General features: G+C 38.7%; 1 pseudogene; it reads right to left on the bottom strand.

Annotated features, from left to right (window-relative positions):
• Positions 1 to 1,693: 1,693 nt before the first annotated feature.
• On the bottom strand, positions 1,694 to 5,969 carry LOC103217516 (serine/arginine-rich splicing factor 1 pseudogene; annotated as a pseudogene).
• Between the last annotated feature and the right edge of the window lie 2,719 nt (positions 5,970 to 8,688).

Raw genomic sequence — 8,688 nt, 5'->3', positions numbered from 1 at the left:
CATAGGCATGGGCAAAGACTTCATGTCTAAAACACCAAAAGCAATGGCAGCAAAAGCCAAAATTGACAAATGGGATCTAATTAAACTAAAGAGCTTCTGCACAGCAAAAGAAACTACCATCAGAGTGAACAGGCAACCTACAGAATGGGAGAAAATTTTTGCAATCTACTCATCTGACAAAGGGCTAATATCCAGAACCTACAAAGAACTCAAACAAATTTACAAGAAAAAAACAAACAACCCCATCAAAAAGTGGGCAAAGGAGATGAACAGACATTTCCCAAAAGAAGACATTCATACAGCCAACAGACACATGAAAAAATGCTCATCATCACTGGCCATCAGAGAAATGCAAATCAAAACCACAATGAGATACCATCTCACACCAGTTAGAATGGCAATCATTAAAAAGTCAGGAAACGACAGGTGCTGGAGAGGATGTGGAGAAATAGGAACACTTTTACACTATTGGTGGGATTGTAAACTAGTTCAACCATTATGGAAAACAGTATGGCGATTCCTCAAGGACCTAGAACTAGATGTACCATATGACCCAGTCATCCCATTACTGGGTATATACCCAAAGGATTCTAAATCATGCTGCTATAAAGACACATGCACACGTATGTTTATTGCGGCACTATTCACAATAGCAAAGACTTGGAATCAACCCAAATGTCCATCAGTGACAGACTGGATTAAGAAAATGTGACACATATACACCATGGAATACTATGCAGCCATAAAAAAGGATGAGTTTGTGTCCTTTGTAGGGACATAGATGCAGCTGGAAACCATCATTCTCAGCAAACTATCACAAGAACAGAAAACCAAACACCGCATGTTCTCACTCATAGGTGGGAACTGAACAATGAGATCACTTGGACTCGGGAAGGGGAACATCACACACCGGGGCCTATCCTGGGGAGGGGGGAGGAGGGAGGGAGTGCATTGGGAGTTATACCTGATGTAAATGACGAGTTGATGGGTGCTGATGAGTTGATGGGTGCAGCACAGCAACGTGGCACAAGTATACATATGTAACAAACCTGCACGTTATGCACATGTACCCTAGAACTTAAAGTATAATAATAATAAAAAATAAAAAATAAAAAAATAAATAAAAGCACATTTTATTATAAAAAAATAATAATTTGGAGAATATTTTTCTCCAAATTATTAATCTCTCAAGTATTTCTCAAGATTTTACATCAAAATATCTCTCAGAGCGAACATTACCGCAAGGATGGTTCTATAGTCATAAAATTTGTCAAAGCTTCAGATTTTATTTTAAAATATGTGAATTTTGTTTTACACCATAATATGCTTTTATTTATTTTAGTGTAAAAGTTATGCCATGTTACTACATTAATTTTAAGTAAAATTAACACCCTGGGAAAGATGTACTATGCTTATTCTATGGATCCACTACTACTTTCTGACCTCAGATGTTCTTCAACTTGAGATAAGCTGGATAACAAAACATGGGATCAACTTATAAAAACACATTATTGTTTATTGTGTTTAATGTGTTTATAAAAACATATAATTTTGCAGTTTACAATATAGCATAAAAAAGTAGTAATCACATTTGAACAAATGTGTAATTATCATTAATATAAATATAAATCATATATAAACATAAATATAATATGAAATATCAGTTTAGAAGCATTTCTGCTCAAATATACATATAAATTAAATACCAGCTTGGGGGCATTTCTCCTTTCTGAGCCTTTAGCCAAAAGGAATCAGAGACATTGGCCTAACATTCTCAGTTAAGATATCACCTCTTCCTTTTTAAAGGTCTCTTCTCTCTCAGTCCCTTCAACCAACCACTCTATCATCTCACCTATCCTTCTACTTACAAAGGATGAAACAAAAAGCTCCAGATTAGGAGTAAAGAAACAAGTACACGAGTGGCTCTGCACTTAGCATGTGACCTTGAAACTTCATTTATAATAAAAAAATAATTATAGAATACATTTGAGACTTACTATTTGCTAGACACTCTCCTGGCACTTTGTTTAAATAATATCTAACTTTTAAAACAAACCTGCAGATAAGTATTTCCTGTCCTATGCATAAACCTCAGAATGGCGTAATAACTTGCCCAAGGTCACCTATCTAGTCAGCAGCAGGATCTGAATTTTTAAGAATTCTATTTATTCATCCATAATACCTGTTCTGCATCCTAGGTATTAAAACAAATCAATAAATGTGAAAGTGAATTATTCAATGCAAGAAGAACTTACTTCCATATATTTAGAGAATGGGCAAGAGTAATTTGAATTGGTTAATAAGATACAAATTAATTCACTGGTTCATTTACTCCTGGGATATTTGGGTAGGGTGCATGATTTTCATAATATAATTACTAGGAATTTACCTTTGTACACACTCCATGTCCATTTTAAAATGTGTTTTACTGCCAATCCATATGTGACGTTTTGCATATCAGTCATAATCTTGAACTGTATAGTTCTCTCAATTAGGAGTGTAAGAAGTCTGCTATGGTTTGAGTATTTGTTCCCTCCAAAATTCAGGTTGAAATTTAATCCCCAATGTGGCAGTATTGGGAAGGGGGGCCTTTAAGAGGTGACTGGGTCATGAGGACTCTGCCTTCATGAATAGATTAATTCATGTATGGATTAATGGATCAATGGCTTGTCATGAGAATAGGACTGGTGGCTTTATAAGTAGAAGGAGAAGAGAGACCTGAGTTAGCACACTCAGCCCCTAACCATGTGATGCCGTTTGCTGCTTTGGGACTCCACAGAGAGTCCCCAACAGTAAGCAGGTTCGTACCCGACACAGCCCCTCAGCCTCGGACTTCTTGGCCTCCATAATGTAAGAAACAAATTATTTTGTTCCTCTTTAAACTATCCACCTTCAGGTATTCTGTTATAAACAGGAAACAGACTAAGCAACACCTAAAAAGAATAATAGGAGGAGGAAGCAGGATTGGGCAAAGAGAGCCTCAGATTATCATGCAGATTTGACACAGTTTCAGTTATACCAATGGCACCTCCACAGCAAATGCTGCTCATAAGCAAAGTCTGGTATTGGGCAGAAATGGCCAGGACCTTGTGTCTGCACCATGCTCAGTCATTGGCTATGACTTCCCAAGAAAAGCATGGGCTCAGCTCAACAGCTTAGATTCTGGAGGCACTTACAGCTGGAGGCTATCAGCTAACTGCACTCCTTGCAATCAAATGGTAAGTTCTTTTTATTTTTTATTTTATTTTATTTTTTATTTATTTTTCTTTAGTTTTTTAAAAAATGTTTATTTTTTCAAAGAAAAATGGCAATAGCCAATTGGAAACCTACTTATTCTTCAACTCCAATTTTGTTTTCTTTAAATTTAGAAGTGACTTACTGATTTACTATTTTAAACAAACCCTCCCTTTCCCCTTTAAATGTTTACCATCTACTCGTGCTGAATCCTTCCAAGGAGATTGCTCCAGTGTTTATCTCCAGGTCCTCGCTTTGCTCCTTTTACCAAAAAACGCAAAACACAATTCCATCGTGTATCTTAAGGGCTCCAATTGTCAAAAATAGGAAAAAAAAAATCTTTGGAATAGCCAATTAAGTTGAATAAAAAAATCCACACGAATGCGGTTTGGTTGGGGCAGGAATCCACTCCTATGTTCCTGGTAATTCATCCTCCCTATCCTATCCACATTATGATTTGAATCCAATGATCCAGCTCCAAGGATTGGGATCCAGTGAGCCCTCTCCAATCCAAATCTTTATAACCAGCAAAATCAAAAAAGAGGAGGCAAAATGTTAGATATTGTAATCAAAAAAGGTTTCTGGGGAATGATGAGTTATGTCTGTCATCAGTTTAACAGATGCACATCAATAACTATCAAATTCCCCAAAACAAGTTTCTGAATGGTGTTCAGATAAATTTTAGAATCTTAATCATCATAGAGACTAATTGGAAGAAGCATTTTGTATTTACAGTTCAACTGATAATGCCAACACTTGTTACTGTACAGCGTATTACAGGTTTCGTGGTTGCAAGAAGTTACGTAATTTAAGTTTACTGGCATTGCTACCCACCTAAGTCTAAAACTATATCTAATGCTCCCATTTGCAATTTAATTTGTAAATTAAAGTCTTTTAAACAAATGAATCAATTATGAATATTAGTTTAAAGGGGAAGGTGAGACTTAAAAGTATTCCCAACTAGATTATCTACACCAATACATTGGAACTCTATATTTTGCTTTCATTTTGTCTTAAAAAAATTAAATAGCAACGCTCTATCAGTCACACAGAGGACATGCAGATTTAGCAGTATTGATATTATACTCTATCTTGTTGGATTTAAAGACACCCTGTACCCACATGTACACCAACAGCAGGTCACACATTAATAGTTGTAACTAAGCACTGACAAATTAGCCAGTTCTTCCCACATTAGTCCCTATTAAAACAAAAATGGGGGGAAGGGAGCAAAATAAGTTGCTACAAAATGGGCAATATAATTTTGCCACAATTGCCAAGGTTTAAAGAGCAAAGCAACTGTAGCTAAAGATAACTGAATAAAATGTTTGCAAGTGTTTTAAGGAAAATGTATATAATCATTTTTAATCCCTGCCTTTAGTATAAGGTCAATACTGCCAATTTCATCTGTGACAACAGCACTTGGAGTCATACCATTGCCTCCATTATTGATCTGATCCTCCTCAATCCTCCTTTTGACAATCCTAAAATGATTGAAATGTGCTCCACAATCCTTAATCCAAAGCATTCTTAATCCATCTCTTCAGATATGTCTACAGAAAGACACATGAAAAGCAAGATAAACATAAGAACTTCCCCAGGTAAGACAACCACAAACACCCCCAACATCCCAGTTCACACAAACCAGGGCAGAATAGACATTTACACAATATCACAGTCTGAAGAGTATGGAGTTAACTAAATTTAAACAACCCTGTCTATGACATCACTTAAAATACAATTTATCGAAGACACGAGGGGAATGTAGATGTTAGGAGCAAGGGGATATTACAAGAATGCAATTCAACACTTTAGCCCATTCTGAACAAAACAGTTTGAATTAAAAAATGAAAGATTGTACTGAATAAAGGAAAACTGTATACAACATGGGTTCTACAAAAAGTGTCACCAATCATCTTATGTACGAGAGCGAGATCTGCTATGATGGGGAGAATAGCGTGGTGATCCTCTGCTTCTCCTTGGGGAGTAACTGCGACTCCTGCTGTTGCTTCTGCCACGGCTTCTGCTACGACTACGGCTTCGAGATAGAGATCTTCCATAACTTGGACTTCTGGGCCCATCAACTTTAACCCGGATGTAGGCAGTTTCTCCCTCATGAGATCTAAACTCAGTGTTATCCAGTTTTCGAACTGCATAGGTCATATCTTCTTTCTGTACAAACTCCACGACACCAGTGCCATCTCGGTAAACATCAGCATAACATACATCACCTGCTTCACGCATGTGATCCTTTAAATCCTGCCAACTTCCACTTGGAGGCAGTCCAGAGACAACCACTCTGTTTTCAGACCGCCTGGATGAGGGGCCATAGCGACCTCGGCGAGCTCCGCCACCTCCACCCCCGCTGCCGCCTCGGCTTGTTCCACGGCCGCTTGGAGGAAACTCCACCCGCAGACGGTACCCACGTCGCGACCAAACACCGCGTCTTCCGCGTCTCACGGGTCCTAAAACTCAACGAAGGCGAAGGGCGGTCCCCCGCGGCGATTCTTGAGGTGGATGTCGCGGATAGCGCCGTATTTGTAGAACACGTCCTCAATGTCCTTGGTTCGGATGTCTGGAGGTAAGTTACCCACGTAGATGCGGCAATCGTTGTTCCCTGCGGGCCCACGAATCACACCACCTCCCGACATGGCGGTGACGAAAAGCGCGGACTCGAGAACAGGTCTTCCCACCAAGCCTAGCGCACCGCAGAGCGAGCCCGCAGTGGCACCACGTCTCCCAGGTAAGTTCTTTTTAAAGAGGTGACCAGAACAGTGACCCTCCATGACTGCCACAGTGGAAAATCCCCTTAATTATTTATAAGGTAAGCATAACTCTAACACCAAGTGTGTGCAGGTATAAAGTTTAAACAAAATACTAGGGAATACAAGAAAGCAAACCCAAGAAACCATAATAAAATTATAATATAATAAAATCCTGTAAATATAGGAATCATTATAATAAGGTGATTAAGTGCAACAAAATATACAAAATCAATAGCCTTTTGTAATAGCAATAAGCATCTAGAAGTATAAATAATAAAATGATTGCTTTCAATTGGAAACAAAAATCATAAAATACTTAGAAATAAGTATGATATTGGCATAGCAATAGGCAAAACATTTCAGTTATTGGGTATATATATCCAAAAGAATTGAAAGCAGGGACTCAAATAGGTATTTGGATATCCATGTTCAGAGCAGCATTATCCACAACAGCCAAAAGGTGAAAGTAACTCAAGTGTTCACTGATGGATGAATGGATAAAATGGAATATTATTCAGCCTATAAAGGAAGGAAATTCTGATACATGCTAATACAATGTTATGCTAATATAACATTATGCTAATGTAAGGTTCATGGATGAACCTTATGAATATCATGCTAAGTGAAATAAGTCAGTCACAAAATGATATCATGCATATGAATTATATGCAAATTCATAAAGACAGAATTTGTAAAGATAGAAAGTCAAATTCATAAAGATAGAAAGTAGAACAGTGGCTGCCAGGGGCTGGAAGGACAGGAAATAGGGAGTTAGTGTTTAATGAGAACAGAGTTTCCGTTTGGGAAGATGAGAAAGTTCTGGAGATAAATGGTGGTGATGGTTCCACAAAAATATAAATGTACTTAATGCTACTAAATTGTACACTTAAAAACAGTTAAAAACAGGTTAAAGAGAATAGATAACCTCAAACTTAATCTGAGTATTTAAGTGACAAATGTGATATCTCAATTCAGTAGGAAAAGGATGGTTTATTTGATACATAGTACTGATTCAAATGGCCAATCATCTGCAAAAAATAAACCTGGACCCTGATCTTGATATCTGAAATTGTTCATGAGAAGTTGAAATAGTTGCAAAAAATATAAGTTAGGCATATTATAAATCTTGACTTCAGAAATAAAGCTATAACATCACTCATTTAAACATATTCATAGAATCTTATTAGTATAATGATTTTATACACATTATCACTTATTTTTAAAAATAAATGAATAAGCTCTTTTCTAAATCTTTCCTTTTAATCTTTGGTCTCAAGTTTTCATTACATTTTCATTTCAGAATTTTATCTAAATGTAATATTTATTTGTCCTAGTCAAGGCACCAGACATTTAAGAGAGCATACTAAAGATCAGTTAAGTTTGTAGCTGACTTGGATGCTATCAGTAGACATAGAGTGAGATCTACAAAACCCAAAATTAATTCAGCAAAACTACTAAGCAAAACCAAAGAATCAGGAGCTACAATAAATGTGTGTTCAGGGAGTGGCATAAGCAAGATAGCAGAATAGGAGATCCCAGTCCTCACTACTCACTACAGAAAGTTCAACTAGCAACTATCCACAGACAACAACACCATTGTGAAAACCTCAAAACTTGGGAATAAGCCTGAGACACCTTCATAGATCACAGAATCCAGTGAAAAATGGCATCAGAAGGGTAGGAGAAATAGTTTCACTTTGGCTCTGTCACCCACCTTCCCAACTTGGCACAGCACCAAACAGAGAGGATTATCCTAGGCCCACAGTTTCTACAGTAGAAAAAGAGAACTGGAGGCAAATATCCAGTTGCCAAAGTATTCTGAGATGCTTCATGGGAAGCCCACCCGAGTCTTACTTCATGGGGGAAAATGAGGGTAATGTCATGACTAGATCACCTAGGGTCAGGTAGAAACAAAGCAAGGAAAAGAGCTCACAGAGACCAGCACAGAAATCTTCGTTGTAGCTCTGTGTACCTGCCAGCAATGGCACCACATCAGAGGTACCAGCCATAACCTAGCACACTGGCAAAGCTAAGCTGGTTGTTCCCAGAAATGGTGGGAAGTTCTACTTGGCTTGTATCCCTAGATTGCCAGCCTCATGCCCAGTCTTTTACCCCATCCAAAGGCCCCACCCAGAGAGAAAGATACCCTCCACAGCCCATTTTGGTAAAGGGCAGAAGATAGATCTGCCCCCATGGGAGTGTAAAGAGCACTTGACTTAGCCTCAGAGACCACCCCAAGGCCCTTCCAAGAGGAAAGAGATCTAGCATGGTGCATTTTGGCAAAGTTCAGGGGCTAGACCTTCCCTACCTGGGAGTTCAAACAGTGGTTCAGTCCAACCTCAAAGCCCACTCCAATTCCCTACCCAGGCTGGGAGGCAAACCTCAACTGTGTATTTCTACTAAGCATAGTGACTGCTGCCATCTATCCTAAGCAGTGATTCCACCTAGCCTTAGGGACTAGCCTGCAACCCTATTTTACTGCAGAATGCAAACAGCAGTACCACCTGGCCAGAAAATACACCCTATGACCCATCCCAATCAGAGACAATTGTGGTGTCCAGTCAGCAACTCTGCCCGACTGCAGAATCCAGCCAGCAGCCCCACCTAAACTCAGAGCAAAGACGGTGGCCCAGCCATCTAGAGAACCCAAAAGCAAGCTCTGCCTGCCCAGGGTTCTTATCAGCTGGCC

This window comes from Chlorocebus sabaeus, chromosome 10 (assembly GCF_047675955.1).
Source record: "Chlorocebus sabaeus isolate Y175 chromosome 10, mChlSab1.0.hap1, whole genome shotgun sequence".
NCBI classification, from domain to species: domain Eukaryota; kingdom Metazoa; phylum Chordata; class Mammalia; order Primates; family Cercopithecidae; genus Chlorocebus; species Chlorocebus sabaeus.
This window is presented reverse-complemented; position numbering and strand designations above follow the sequence as displayed.